General features: G+C 38.8%; 1 long non-coding RNA gene across 1 annotated transcript in view; it reads left to right on the forward strand.

The window, feature by feature from the left end:
- Window positions 1-2,868: 2,868 nt before the first annotated feature.
- LOC143976103 (uncharacterized) overlaps window positions 2,869-15,617 on the forward strand; it is a 39,069-nt gene continuing 26,320 nt past the window's right edge. Inside the window, exon 1 of the long non-coding RNA XR_013272509.1 lies at window positions 2,869-2,949. This is a non-coding gene — a long non-coding RNA (uncharacterized LOC143976103). The remainder of the gene's footprint in view (window positions 2,950-15,617) is intronic.

The raw sequence follows: 15,617 nt of genomic DNA on the forward strand, positions 1-15,617 counted from the left end.
GATATAGTGAAAGACTGTTTTGTTTTTCAGGTTTCTTCAGTAGAAAAGCCATTCACGAGAAGAGGAATTCTATCCACTGTGAACAGTCTCTACGATCCTCTCGGGTTTGTAGCACCTGTCACCATGAAAGGTAAGGCCTTAGTTTGTGTACTGTCAAGTGGAGAAAATGAGTAGGATGCCTTACTTCCACAAGAGAGACTCAATGAGTGGGTCCAATGGACAGAGTCTTTACATGCCTTACAATGTTTACAAATACCCAGATGTTATGTTCCTGTTTCATTGTCACAAGCCTGCAAAAGAGAACTGTACATTTTTTCGGATGCATCTATTACAGCAATAGGTGCAGTTGCTTACTTGAAGGTAAACAATGCAGGAAATGTCTGTCATGTTGGATTTGTTATGGGAAAATCCAAAATGAGTCCTAGGCCGCCACATAAAATTTCACACCTAGAGTTATGTGCAGCTGTACTAGCAGTTGAACTGTATGAGCTAGTGAGAGACAAGATGGATCTAAACCTAGATGCTGTGAAATTCTTTACAGACAGTAAAACAGTCTTAGGCTATATCTGTAACACTACAAAGAGATTCTTCTTATATGTTTCCAATCGGGTGAATAGGATCAGACAAGCAACCTGTCCAGAGCAATGGTTCTATGTGCCCTCAGAACAAAATCTTGCAGATTATGCTACCAGGCCTACACAGATAGCTTGCCTTCAGAACTCTAGATGGTTCACAGGCCCACTTGTTCTGTATCAGGCAGTTGTAGATAATCCTGATAACACTGATGTTTACCCTTTAGTGGAACCTGAAGCTGATCCTGAAATTAGGTCAGAAGTAGTAAGCTTCAGTACTAAAGCTGTTGACACTAGACTTCAGCCGCATTGTTTCAAAAGATTTTCCAACGGGAAGAGACTAAGCAGGGTTATAGCAAGACTAATTCATGTTGCGAAAAGCTTCCAGAAGAAAACCAATGATGATCGACCCAGAAACTGGGGAGTTTTCCATGAAAGAGTCAGTTTAGAAGAACTTTCACAAGCCAAGACAGTCATAATTTCTTCTGTACAACACACATATTTCAGGAAAGAATATGACTGCATTGAACAACAAAAGACGCTTCCAAAACATAGCCGTCTTACAAAACTCAGTCCCTTTATAGATCAAGAAGGACTATTGAGAGTAGGTGGCCGTTTATCCTTTGCCACGCTGTCAGATGAGGAGAAGCAGCCTGTCATCATTCCTCATGATCACCACATTGCTACTTTGATTGTAAGATATTATCACAGTCAAATAGTTCACCAAGGGCACCGCATAACAGAAGGTACAATCCAAGCTGCAGGTTTCTGGATTCTTGGTGGAAAACGTCTAGTGTCTGCAATCATTCACAAATGTGTCATGTGCCGTAAGCTCAGAGGGAGATTGGGAAGCCAAAATATGGCAGAGTTACCAAAAGATAGAGTCAATTCTGAGCCTCCATTCACTAGTGTGGGTGTTGATGTGTTTGATCGCTGGGCAGTTTTAACATGCAGAACTAGAGGAGGTAGCGCTGACAGCAAATGCTGGGCTGTTCTTTTCATGTCTTTCTACAAGAGCAATACATATAGAATTGATTGAGTCCATGTTAGCATCCGGTTTCATCAATGCTCTAAGAAGATTATTTTCTGTTTGTGGTCCGGCTAAGTTAATTCACTTGGATAGAGGTACTAAATTTGTAGGAGCATGCAAGGAACTGTATATATGTTCAAATGATGTAGAACTTCTAGACTATCTTGAAGACAAAGGATGCACATGGATCTTTAACACTCCACACGCATCTCACATGGGAGGTGCTTGGGAAAGGTTAATAGGTGTGGCTAGGTGCATTTTAGATGCAATGTTACTCCAAGTTAAAACTACTTGTTTGACTCATGAGACTTTGAGTAGTTTCATGGCAGAAGTTATGGCCGTCATTAATGCAAGACCTTTGGTACCACTATCTACAGATCCAGATAATCCAACAGTTCTTACTCCTGCTATGCTCTTGACCCAAAAGGTAGACTCTTTGTCGGCTCCTTGTGGAGACTTTAGTACAACAGAATCTTCATGTAAAGCAATGGAAACAAGTCCAGTGTCTGGCTGATACGTTTTGGAAGAGATGGAGGAGAGATTACCTGTTTACCTTACAAAGTGGCAGGAAATGGGCTAAGACTAGTCCCAATGTTAAAGTTGGAGATGTTGTGTTGTTGAAAGATAGTCAAGAAAGTAGAAACAACTGGCCTATGGGAATTGTCACAAATAGTTTGCCAAGTAAAGATGGCAATGTCAGAAAGGTTGAAGTCAAAGTGATGAAACAAGGGACTGTTAAAGTGTATGCCAGACCAATTTCAGATGTCATTGTTCTCCTTTGAACAGGTACCGCTGTTATGTTGTTGACACAATACATAACATAGAGCTTGTCACTGACAGCTTTCAGACGTGACATTCGCCATGAGTTAAAATCCATCCTGTGGATTACAATTGGCATTGGAGATAGTTTGGCCTAGTGCGGCTTCTCCAATCCGAAGATGGATTTATGGACAAAACTATTTCTTCATGTGGGCTACCAGCTTGAAGTACCATAGCCAAGAGACACTGATATTGTGGACTCATGTTTTAGTTTATGTATGTATTTTCGTATTAGTGTGTTTTTCCCTGTACATTAGATATGTATAAGTAGTGATATAATGTATTATATCAGACAGGGAGTGTGTTGCCTTTACAGGCTAGTTTAGTTATAGTTACTTATATAGAATGTGTAGTTTACCACTGCCATCTAGTGGCTAAAATCTGTAGCAGCTTTATCTTTAGTTATGTAAATTTCTCAGACAGGAAGTGGCACTTGGTTTAGGAAGTTATTCAACCATTTTAGATTGTCATTCTATATGGATGCATCATGTCTGTTTCTCTCCCAAGGGGCTTGAGACATCATCACCTGTAAGTGCCTTGCTGCTGTGTCATCTTTCATTTATGCTTGACTAGTTATTCTATGTGTACTGATATCTTGTCATTGTATCGTATTGCAGTTTCACAAAGAAGTAAAATAAAGTTGGATTACTTCGGTAGAAAATCAAGCATTGGGCTTCCGTTTACTGGAGTCTCTGACAAGTGTTTAGCTGTCCGTTTAGAGCCACACATAGTCAGTGTTTTTAGAGCGGAACAATGTGTTTGAAAATTACATTAAAAAATGCATATCTTCCCCAGAAATATATCTCACCTAATTCATATACCTTCTGGTAATTAATAATATCCCAGAACAGTATTAATAATGCCTAAGCTAAATGGCAATACCACTAGCCCCAGTTCTTATTATTCTGTCTTGTGATCTAGGGGAACTTCATATTAAACGTTCCGTATTAGAAATAATTTTTTAGCAAAGATCAATAAAATTTATATAAAAAATATGTAAACAAAGGAATAATGGTTGGTATATTCTGGTTATTCACATACACCAAAACACTATAAATTCTAACTCATTATCAATATCCAACAATAATATAACCTATAAATATATAGCTGTCCGCCTGACAGCCCTTAAGAACGGAAACGGCACCATCTATACCACAGAGAACATGTATATTTTTTCAGAAAAAAAACAATATTTGTATGGAGAATTTTAGGGGAAATTTTAATTTTAGGGTTCAACTGTTGTTAATGTAGCAGTTAATATCCCATTCTATATTAAGACCCATGGGGTGGTAAGAACAGAGGTCAAAAATCCATCTGGTTTCTCTTCTGAAAATCTGTCTCTTCATGTTACTACCTCTCCAATGAGCGGAGTACTTCTCAATGGCTATAATTTTTAATTCAGAATGATCCCTTCCCTTCCATTCACGAAAATGTCTATGCACTGTGTCCAATAAATCCTTTATGGATATTGGTCAAGTGTTAATTCTGACATTTAGAGCTTGTGTGTTTCTCCCCACATATTGAAGCCCACATGGACAAATTAATAAATAAATAACTCCTATTGTCCCACATGCGATTAACTTATCAATCTCATATCTCCTAGATGTAACGTTAGAGGAAAAAGAGGACTTTCTCATTGTTTTAGATGTTTTACACATTTTGCACCTTTTGCACAGAAAAACCCCTTCGTATTTCCAAATATGTCTATTTTTGTTTCAGGCAGATTGATACTGCTTGATTCCAAAAAGTGTCTTTAAGTGCAGTGTTCATCCTAAAGAGGACATTTGATTTTTCTGGGCGCTTAGGTCCCAAAATGTTGTCACTTTTTAGTACTTGCCAATGTTTTTTTATAATTGTATTAATCCATATTGGGAAGAGAAAGTTGTGACGAAAGCCCACTCATATGGATTATTTTCCCTTTTATTTTTGGGATTAATAACTGACTTCTGTCCATATCCCTGACTTTTTCTAACTCTTGAACCAAGATAGTTTGATTATAACCTTTTTCAAAAAAACTTTGGTTAGGGTCTCTGCCTGTGTTGAAAAATCCTCCAACTTAGAGCAGTTACTTCTGATTCTTTGAAACTGCCCCTTGGGGATAGCTTTCAACCAGCTGAGGTGATGACAACATTCTATTGGGATAAAACCATTCCCATTCCGATCTGTAGATTTGAAATTTGTTTTAGTGAACAAAAGATTCCGTTCTTTATAAATCACCAAATCTAAAAATGGAATTGAGGACGCACTAAACTGGTAAGTGAATCTGACACCCCATTGATTGCAGTTCAGATACCCCATAAGCACATGTAATGACTCCACACCCCCCCCCCCCCCATAAAAAGGAGGAATCATCTATGTAACATCTCCAAAAAAGGAGACGTGAATCCCCCCGTGAGGATAAAAAGTAATTTTCCCATAGGGTCATAAATAAGTTGGCTAGGCTCGAGGCAAATTTTGCCCCATCGCTACGCCAGTGGATTGTAAATAAAATTCCTCTCCAAAGTAAAAATGATTATGTTCCAAGGCAAATTCCAAAAGTCTCAAAATAAATTATTTCATGGGTTTCTTTATAGTCTGGTCTTTATTTAGGAAAAATCTAACTGCCATATATCCTATCTCATGTGGGATAATCATATATAAAGAAGAGATGTCCGCTGTAACAAGCAAGACCTCTTCTTCCATATTGAGGGCAGAAATGTCATTAATAATCTGTCTAGAGTCTTTCAGAAATGCTGTAGTTTTACCCACCAGGGGTTGCAAGAAAAATCTATAAAATTTTCCTATACGGGAAGTTAATGAGTCAATTGCACTTACTATAGGTTGACCTGGAGGTTTAAAGGAATTTTTATGCACTTTTATCAAATAATAAATGATAAGTATCTTCGGGGCTAAAGGAATTAAAAAAAAATTTTCTTTATCATTTAAAGTCCCTTTCCTAAATCCTTCCTGTATTAAGTTGTTTAGTAATCGTTTATACTGATTAGTTGGATCTTTTTGAAGAATTTTATATGTATGTTTATCTGACAATGCATTTTCCATTTCCTCTAGATAATCCTGTTTTTTTAAAAGTACAGTTACCCCACCCTTATCTGCTGGACGAATAGTTAGGTCCTTTCTCTCACAAAGGGATTTTATGCCCTCATTAATTTTACTTTTTTTTAATGGTTTTTAAAGACCCCTTTTTGCAAGTCCTGTAGAACCAAATCTTTAAAAACATCTATGCTGGGCATCTGTTTTCCAGGTGGGTTAAATGTTGATGCATTCCTTAAACCTGTTCCTGTCGAAAAAGAACTATCACAAATCAAGAGCTCATGAGACCACCAAAGTCCTTGATAACACCATTTTACCATATTATCTCTCATCTTCAATGCATAAATATCCCCCTATTGTTCTATTAACAAAAATGTCTGTCAATTGCTTCACTGGCTTCCAATCAACCCAAGTATAAAATTCCACTTGCTATGCTTTGCCTTTAAAGCACTTCACTACTGATCCCTCACCTATATTTCTGATCTCTGGCACACATCTAATTACCATTCTCAGGGCTGTCTTTAAGGCAGGGCAAAAGGGGCAGCTGCCCTGGGCCCTGTCATTGTTGTAGGGCCCAACGCAGCTGCCTCATACTTGCCAATTATCCCAGTTTAAATTCCCTTGCCCATTGAAGTTTTAGTCCCATGCTATGTCCTGATATCTCAGTGTGAAGTGCTGCTACTAATGCTGCTCAGCTCTGCCCTATTGTTGTGTACAGATGATTCTGACATCAGACCCTATGTTTATATGTAAATAACCATCATTCATATGTAAATAGCAGCACAATTCATATGTAAATAGCTGAGGCCAGCGGCATTGATATGTAAATAAAGGTGGCATTTACATGTATATCATGCCTGCAATGGGGAGAAGATGTGCTGTAACCTATAGCAACCAGTGAGCAGTATTACTGTACAGTAATCTCTAGCAACTAATCAACAAGCAGAAATTATGTGCTGTAACCTCTAGCAACTAATCATTGAGCCTTAATGTGTGCTGTAACCTCTAGCAACCAGTCAGTAAGCGGTAATGATATGCTGTAACCTCTGGTAAACAATCGCTGCCTGATCTGATACAGTAAACTGATTTTAAGTCTAACTGCTATTTATTGTATGTCTCAGAGAAGGTGAAGAGCAAAATTGCATGGGGGAAGGGGGCCCCAAGAATTTTTGCCCGGGGTCCAATCAATATTAAATACGGCCCTGACCATTCTGTTCACTCTTCCACTGACAAAGTAATGTCCTCTTTATTCAAAACCTCTTCCAATGTACATGTGTAGGATTCTTCTACAGCAGCTTCTAGTTTCCAAAATTCCCTGCCTCATACTGCTAGACGAGCCTCTACCCTAAAAAACGTTAAAGGGTCCATTAAAATCCAACTGTTTAAAATTACTTATCCAACTTCCTTTCTACTACATCTTTCAAAGCAATGTAACCTATTGCGCTTGCAGTCAAAGCAATTTATCTTACCTATTTTATCTAATATTTCCCCATCTCCTAGACTGTTAATCTATACAGACAATGCACCCTTATTATCCTTTTTCATATATCTGTATTGCTTTTCTCTGATGTGTGTAATTTGTATCCTTTTATAATATAACATATAGCACTAAGTATTTTGTTGGTGCATGAATAATAATAATAATAATAATAATACTATACTTGTATTTTTATAAGCAGAATATTGCATTTAACGTTTGCATTTTAAATGTATTTAAATGTTTTTTACTTAGAAAATCCAGAACTTACCATTATGTTAATTTTCCTTTATATATACAGTATATATATTTTTTTGTCTTTCTAATATTTGCTTAATTTTATGAGGCTCCTATTCAGCTTGCATTGAAAACAATTTCCACTAGATGTCCCTATTATACTACTAAAGCATGGGGTTTGAATGTTGATTCTTTTGCAGTGCTTGCTTCCTCAAATTAAACCTTTCATAATGGATTCTTTTCCTCAGTAACACAAACAGAAGGGAATTGGGACCACAGCTCACATCACCTTTGCAGTCAAGAAATAACAGTGGAACTGATCTGAGGCTAGAGAGACCTTATGTGATATGTTGCTGTTGTCTCCTTTGTAAATAGGTGTACTGGGATGATGGTAGGATTACCACTAGAGACCACCAAGTCAGCAGCTTTGCATGACTTTATTAAAACTAGGGAAAGTTCAACCTACCTATTCAATAATAACGGCAGTCATTTACATATGCGGTCATAATGGTGTTAATGCATTTAAAATGGTTTTAGAGTGTATTATTCGGTAAATGCATGATACAAAATTAGATCTCATCTTGAAACACATTGCTATGATGGATAATAGGAACAAAAATATACAGTATTTGATCACCATTCAAATACATTGAGTTTAATTTGTACCCCCCATTAAAACAAACAAAAAAAGTATGCTCATTGAGCATGATATAAAGCACAACGCACATTTATCAAAACCTTTAAATTCAATAGCCTGAAATGAAACTTTCTATAGGCAGAACAGACAGATACAGCAAAAAAATAAAATGATATATATATATATATATATATATATATATACAGTGGTGTGAAAAAGTGTTTGCCCCCTTCCTCATTTCCTGTTCCTTTGCATGTTTGTCCCACTTAAGTGTTTCGGAACATCAAACCAATTTAAACAATAGTCAAGGACAACACAAGTAAACACAAAATGCAATTTGTAAATGAAGGTGTTTATTATTAAAGGTGAAAAAAAATCCAAACCATCATGGTCCTGTGTGAAAAAGTGATTGCCCCCCTTGTTAAAACATACTATAACTGTGGTTGTCCACACCTGAGTTCAATTTCTCTAGCCACACCCAGGCCTGATTATTGCCACACCTGTTCACAATCAAGGCATCACTTAAATAGGAGCTGCTTGACACAGTAAGGTCCACCAGAAGATCCTTAAAAGCTACACATCATGCCGAGACCCAAAGAAATTCAGGAACAATTGAGAAAGAAAGTAATTGAGATCTATCAGTCTGAAAAGGGTTATAAAGCCATTTCCAAAGCTTTGGGAATCCAGCGAACCACAGTGAGAGCCATTATCCACAAATGGCGAAGACATGGAACAGTGGTGAACCTTCCCAGGAGTGGCCGGCCGTCCAAAATTACCCCAAGAGCGCAGCGACGACTCATCCAAGAGGTCACAAAAGACCCCACAACAACGTCCAAGGAACTGCAGGCCTCACTTGCCTCAGTTAAAGAGGAAGTAAACCCTGATGGGTTTACTTCCTCTTTTTTTCCCTGCAAAGGTAAAGCATAATGGACTACTATGCATCGCATAGTAGCTCATTATGTGTCACTTACCTGACACAGGAGCCAGCGAAGTCGCCGCTGATCCCTGTAGTCCGCCGCGTCCATCTTGCTGGTGGCGTCTCGCAGCTCCGACCAATGACAGCGGCGAAGCCGCGATGACGTCACTCCCGCGCATGCGCACGGGAGTCGCGCCTCGCAGCTCCGCCGCTGTCATACGGCGAGGCCGCGATGACGTCACTTCCGCGCATGCGCACGGGAGTCGACAAATTTGGCAAATCCATTCTTGGATTTGCCGCATTTAGTGCGCATGCGCGCCGCTGTCTACGGCGCATGCGCCGTAGACAGCGGTGCCCATTTTCGGGCAAATATCTCCTAAACCATATAGGTTTAGGAGATATTGCTTGGACCTACAGGTAAGCCTTAATCTAGGCTTACCTATAGGTCCAAGTTGTTTGGAAGGGTTTACTTCCTCTTTAAGGTCAGCGTTCATGCCTCCACCATCAGGAAAAGACTGGGCAAAAATGGCCTGCATGGCAGAGTTCCAAGGAGAAAACCACTGCTGAGCAAAAAGAACATCAAAGCTCGTCTCAATTTCTCCACAACACATCTTGATGATCCCCAAGACTTTTGGGACAACATTCTGTGGACCGATGAGACAAAAGTGGAACTCTTTGGAAGGTGTGTGTCCAAGTATATCTGGCGTAGAAGGAACACTGCATTTCATAAAAAGAACATTATACCAACAGTAAAATATGGTGGTGGTAGTGTGATGGTCTGGGGCTGTTTTGCTGCTTCAGGACCTGGAAGACTTGCCGTGATAAAAGGAACTATGAATTCTGCTGTCTACCAAGAGATCCTGAAGGAGAATGTCCGACCATCTGTTCGTGTACTCAAGCTGAAACGAACTTGGGTTCTGCAGCAGGACAATGATCCTAAACACACCAGCAAGTCCACCACCGAATGGCTGAAGAAAAACTAAATGAAGACTTTGGAGTGGCCTAGCCAAAGTCCTGACCTGAATCCTATTGAGATGTTGTGGTATGACCTTAAAAAGGCCGTTCATGCTTGAAAACCCTCTAATGTAACTGAATTAGGACAATTCTGCAAAGATGAGTGGGCCAAAATTCCTCCAGGACGCTGTAAAAGCCTCATTGCACGTTATCGCAAACGCTTGGTTGCAGTTGTTGCTGCTAAGGGTGGCCCAACCAGTTATTAGGTTTAGGGGGCAATCACTTTTTCACACAGGGCCATGATGGTTTGGATTTTTTTTCACCTTTAATAATAAACACCTTCATTTACAAATTGCATTTTGTGTTTACTTGTGTTGTCCTTGACTATTGTTTAAATTGGTTTGATGTTCCGAAACACTTAAGTGTGACAAACATGCAAAGGAACAGGAAATGAGGAAGGGGGCAAACACTTTTTCACACCACTGTATACAGAGCTTTTTTCAGCAGGAACGTGGGGGAATGCAGTTCCAGCACCTCCAGCAATGAATGTATTTTATAGCAAGAAGTGCATGGGTGTGCTGGACAGTCTATTGATACTGGCTGCTGGTGGATCTATTGTTGCTGAGGGGAAACTATTTTTGTGTGGGGGTCTATTATTTCTGGGTAGGTCTATTGTCACCGGTGGGGGCTCATTTATTGAGGGAGGGATCTATTGTTATTGATGGAAAGGTCTACTGTTTCTAGCTGCTGGAGGGTCTATTGATGCAGGCTACTTGGAGATCTGTTGTTGCTGCTGGGGGTCTATTGTTGCTGGGGTGGTATTTTGTTGCAGGGGGTCCATTAATGTCGGAGGAGGACTATTGTGGTGTGTGTGTGTGGGATCTTTTCTTGATGGGGGGTGAATATTGTTGCTGTGGCGGGGTCTATTGTTGCTGGGGGGATTTACTGTTGCTGGGGTGGGGTCTATTAAATTCATGCAAATTACTTGGTAGCACAAAATGATACTGTGTATGTATGTGTATATATATATATATATATATATATATATATATATATATATATTCAGCCTGCTGAATGGCAGAACTAAGGCCTGATTCACACCTATGCCTTTTAAGTGCTTTTTGCAGATTTGCACTACAGAACGAGTTCCATAGGAAACCGTGTTAAGGCTGGATTCACACCTATGCATTTTTAGTGCTTTTTGCATTTTGCAGATTTGCACTACAGAAAGTGTTCCATAGGAAACCATGTTGAATGGGCTGTAGTGCAAATCTGCAAAATGCAAAAGCATGAAAAATGCATAGGTGTGCATCAAGCCTAAGACTGGGAAAGAGAAGGGCAACACAAGGTACCAATCGAGTTATGCTGACAAGCTAAATAGTTAACAGGAGGAGAAAGTCTGTCTGTTTCTTTACTGTCCACTCAGACTGACCTAGGATTATGTAGACAAGCTGTACTGCTTAACTGCAGTGGAAAACAGTCAGGTCACGGGCTATGCTGTCTGAGTCTGTGTAAATTTCTGTACTGGAAAGACAGTAATACAAATACTTTGGGTGAAAAATACTAATATATCTATCTATATATATATATATATATATATATATATATATACACACATTGTTTAGCTTTAAAATCGCATTTGTCTCAAAAAAATTCAACACTTTCAATTATAAATTGTATTCAGCTGTGTTTACAGCTTATATGTATTAGTAACATTTTAAGAAGTATATTATTTGTATCTAGATCAATGTCCAAATATTTGGTTTAGTACTATGGAAGCTGGCTATATACTATATATTTAAGATCTTTGTTTTAGAATTAGAAACATGATACAGGATTCCCTTAACACCCAGGTTTCATGGAGAGTTAAGCCCCATACACACTATATTTTTTTTCTGCTGAGTTTTTCCTTCAGATTTACCAAAACCATATAATATGAGGTCAAACCTTAGGTGTTTCAATTTGTATGCGATCAGGCAGGCCCTTGCACTACATGGTTTTGGTAAACCTGAAAAAATCAACAGAAAATCTGATAGTGTGTATGGGGCATAATGGATTTAGTAAAGAGATTCCACAGCAGAAGCTGTTTGATTTTGAACTCTCTCTCTTTCTTTGATTGAAAGTTTGTAAAGAGTTGTTTCAGTTTGTATATTTTTGAGTTTGATCTTTTGAACTCTGTAAACAGCTAACAGGTCAAACAGAACAACTAAAAAAATACAGTTAAAAATGTGAATATTTTATATGTGGTAAAAATATTGATTTAAATTGCAATTTTGTTTAGTTTTGAACATAATAAATAAATATCTAAATCACATAAGAAAAAAAAAACACTATACATTCCTGTTTGTGTCTCAATTTATGAATTTCATTTTAAATTAAAGGAATAAAGTGTTTTTGTTTCTTAACTTGTTATGGCATCTTAACATACCCAGGTGGCTTATTATTAATATTATTATTATCATCATCAATACCACTACTACAACTACTATTACTCATCATTAAAATAATAATAATCATCATAGTCGTTATCATCATCATCATCATCATCATTATATAGGGCTGCACCGATATCGTTTTTTGTTGCCGAGTACAACTACAGATACTTTTGGCAAAGCACTTGCTGATATCGAGTACTAATGCCTTTGCAGTATGTTTTGAACTCATAGAAAACGAAGGGCTCAAATCATGAAAATGCAGTGCGATTCCTGTCCAAGTAACATGGGATTTCCCCCACCAATTCTGTATAATCCAGGTTATTAAATTTTTTTTTATGTTATCACAACTTACAAGTACATAATATATCTTTCAGCATCAGCATTTCAAATCCAAAACCACAACTGCCTGCGGTGCTTACAAGGATGGAGGAGATGCATGGACGGTCCTCTCCCAAGCTGACATCACTTCTGCCTATACCCACTGGGGTCCAGGAACCTCCTACATCTCCTCCAGCAGTAAGACTGTAACTTTGACAACCTTTTGACTTACGAAAGAATATCATTTTTGTGATGTTGTGGAAGTCGAGGTTGCAAGACTTCAGGGGGTGTATTTCCCAAACATTCACCTCGGGTAAACAAATCACTGTAATTTAAATACAAGTATCAGGAAGATACACATGCGGTGAGTGTTTGGTGAATCTTTGATTTGATGTGACCATTCATTTCTTTATAAATATACCCCTTAAAGATGTTCTGAAAGTGAGGAATGGAGAAGAGGACGATAGAGTCAAAAGTGCTACTAAAACAGGGAGGATTATTATTTAGTTTGTTTGGCAATGTAAATAGTTGTTGGGGCATAAATTGTGTTTTTGGTTGTCAAATGCAGAGGCAATTTGAGGCATAGAAGTGATGAACAGGTACTGTAAATGTTCCTTTATATGGCTTAAAGAATGTCATTCACCACTTGTTAGTATGGTTTGTATTAAATATAGTTAAATATAGGGGAGCTAGTCTGTAACATTGGGCTTGGTTTATTAAAGGCAAATAGGATGCTCACTTTGCAAGGGAATGTGCACTGAATGCAGGACTTTAATTCTCAAATCATGCAAGCAAAATTACAGTTTTTTTTCTTTCTTCTTGCAGATACAGGCTCATCCTGATATGTGTTTTTAGCTGGCGACTCTCTCACTTGTAAAAGTCTTCCTAGTGGCTGTTTAGCCTCTGGACTGCTTTTACAGGCAGTAGGAGGGGACACCCCCCTTCCCCCCTCACTGCTCTCCAGTGTCTCTTCAGGCTCTCCTGTGCGATCAAGAAGCTGGAGATCCAAACTGGAGGTGCCGCTGATTTACCAAAGAGCTGGCCATGGACCAATTGGTCCCCGGCCTTCTCTATGACCCTGGGAGACCGGAAAGCGATGTCATGACATCACTTCTAGCTCTGGTAGATGTAAAGCCTTGTACACACGGTCAGAAATTCAGACCAAAAAGGTCCAATCGGATTATATTGTCGGAAAATCCTATCGTGTCTGGGCTCTATCGGACTTTTTCCTTCGGAATTTCCGACGGAAAAAATTTGAGAGCTGGATCTCAAATTTTCAGACAAAAAAATCTGATCTCACTTTTTCTGTTCGTTTGTAGAGAATTCCGATCGGACAAAGTGCCACGCATGCTCAGATCAAATTAAGAGATCAAAACTATTGGCTACTAGCCTCAACGTAGTCCCGCCGTAACGAGCGAACGTCATCACGTTCCGAACGATTGGATTTTGTCCGACCGTGTGTATGCAACACAAGTTTAGGACATAATCCGTCTGAAAAAAAATGATTTTGTTGTCAGAATGTCTGACCGTGTATACAAGCCATATACACTGCCAGTTTTTTTCCCTGGAAAGCAGAGTTCAATGTTTTTTTTTTTTTAAATCTTATGCTTTCCAGGCTAGAGAAGATATCTGGGGTTTCAGTGATCCCAGATGTCTCCAAAAAGAGGACTTGTCATGCTTTATTCCTATTACAAAGGATGTTTACACTTCTTGTAATAAGAATAAAATTTATAAAAAAAATGTAAGGGAAGGTATAAAACTAAAATAAATAATAATACATTTTTTTAAAGCGCCCCAGTTCCCTCCTGCTCACACGCAGAAGCAAACACATATGTAGGATGCGCCCGCATATGTAAATGGCGTTTGCACCACACATGTGAGGTATCACATGTAAAGGCAGAAGGTTCTATCCATTAAGTTAAAAAGCTTTCTGTGTGCAGCTGCCCCCCTCAGCCCCCATAACACCGAGGTCCCTCTCTGTCCAGCAATGTTCACAAATGTCTCAGCCATCTAAGATTCTCCTTTCTGATTAGCTGATGCACAGCAGCGGCGCCATTGGCTTCTGCTGCTGTCAAAGTTCAGGGGAGAGAGGGGGGCGGGTACCGGCTTGGGCTCCGTGTCTGAATGGACACAGGGAGCTGTGACTCAGCTAGGGTGCCCCCATAGCAAGCTGTTTGTTGTGGGGACACTGAACAGGAAAGAGGGGCCAGGATCACAGAAGAGGGATCAGAGAAGAGGAGGATCTGGGCTGCCCTGTGCAAATTTACTGCAATAGAGCAGGTAAGTATTACATGTTTGTTATTTTTATAGGAAAAAACTGAGACTTTACAATCACTTTAAGTACTGAAGTTTGGCGCCATTCCACAAGTGTGCGCAATTTTAAAGTGTGACATGTTAGATATCTATTTACTTGGCATACCATCATCTTTTATATTTTACCAAATAATTGGGTTTTATATATAAAGTGCATTTTTTCCCCAAAAAATTGTGTTTAAAAAATTGCTGTGCAAATACTGCCTGTGACATAACAAATTACAACGACCGCCATTTTATTCTCTAGGGTCTCTTCTAAAAAATACATATAATGTTTGGGGGCTCTGAGAAATTTTCTAACAAAAAAATTATGATTTTTACATGTAGGAGAGAAATGCCAGAATTGCCCTGGGTGGGAACTGGGTAAGCTAAGGGGAAATTCTATTGCAAAGTGAAAATTCTCTTGGCTTTTAGAAAATTCACCTCCAGTAGTATAAATGCATATGAATGCCATTTTGTTTTTATTAAACAGATACTGTTTTATTTTAGTATTATGCTTGACTGTTCATCTTTGTGATTTCATGTGCCAGTAAGGGCAAAGCTAGCCATTTTCTTCTAAATTCAACTTGCAATAATCGTATTCATAACACTAGACCCAAACCTGGCCTTGACACTGGCCTAGTCATAAACCAAATTCTCACCCTAACCATCTCTCACTCCAGAAACAAGCAGGAGCTTGTGGACTAGCTAATATATGATCTTGTGACAGCCTGTTAAAAAAGCGTATCTAGGGCTTTGGTTGGAAATGTTCATGAGTGTCACGTCAAATCAGAGCCAGTGAAAATAGGTATGCTAGATATTTGAAAAAATATCCTACGTACTTAGGTCAAAATGTCCCAAGTTCATAGCTGTCCAACTAAAAATCAATGCGAAACTTAG

This window comes from Lithobates pipiens, unplaced genomic scaffold (assembly GCF_037356315.1).
Source record: "Lithobates pipiens isolate NorthernLeopardFrog02 unplaced genomic scaffold, aLitPip1_a1.2 Scaffold_13, whole genome shotgun sequence".
NCBI classification, from domain to species: domain Eukaryota; kingdom Metazoa; phylum Chordata; class Amphibia; order Anura; family Ranidae; genus Lithobates; species Lithobates pipiens.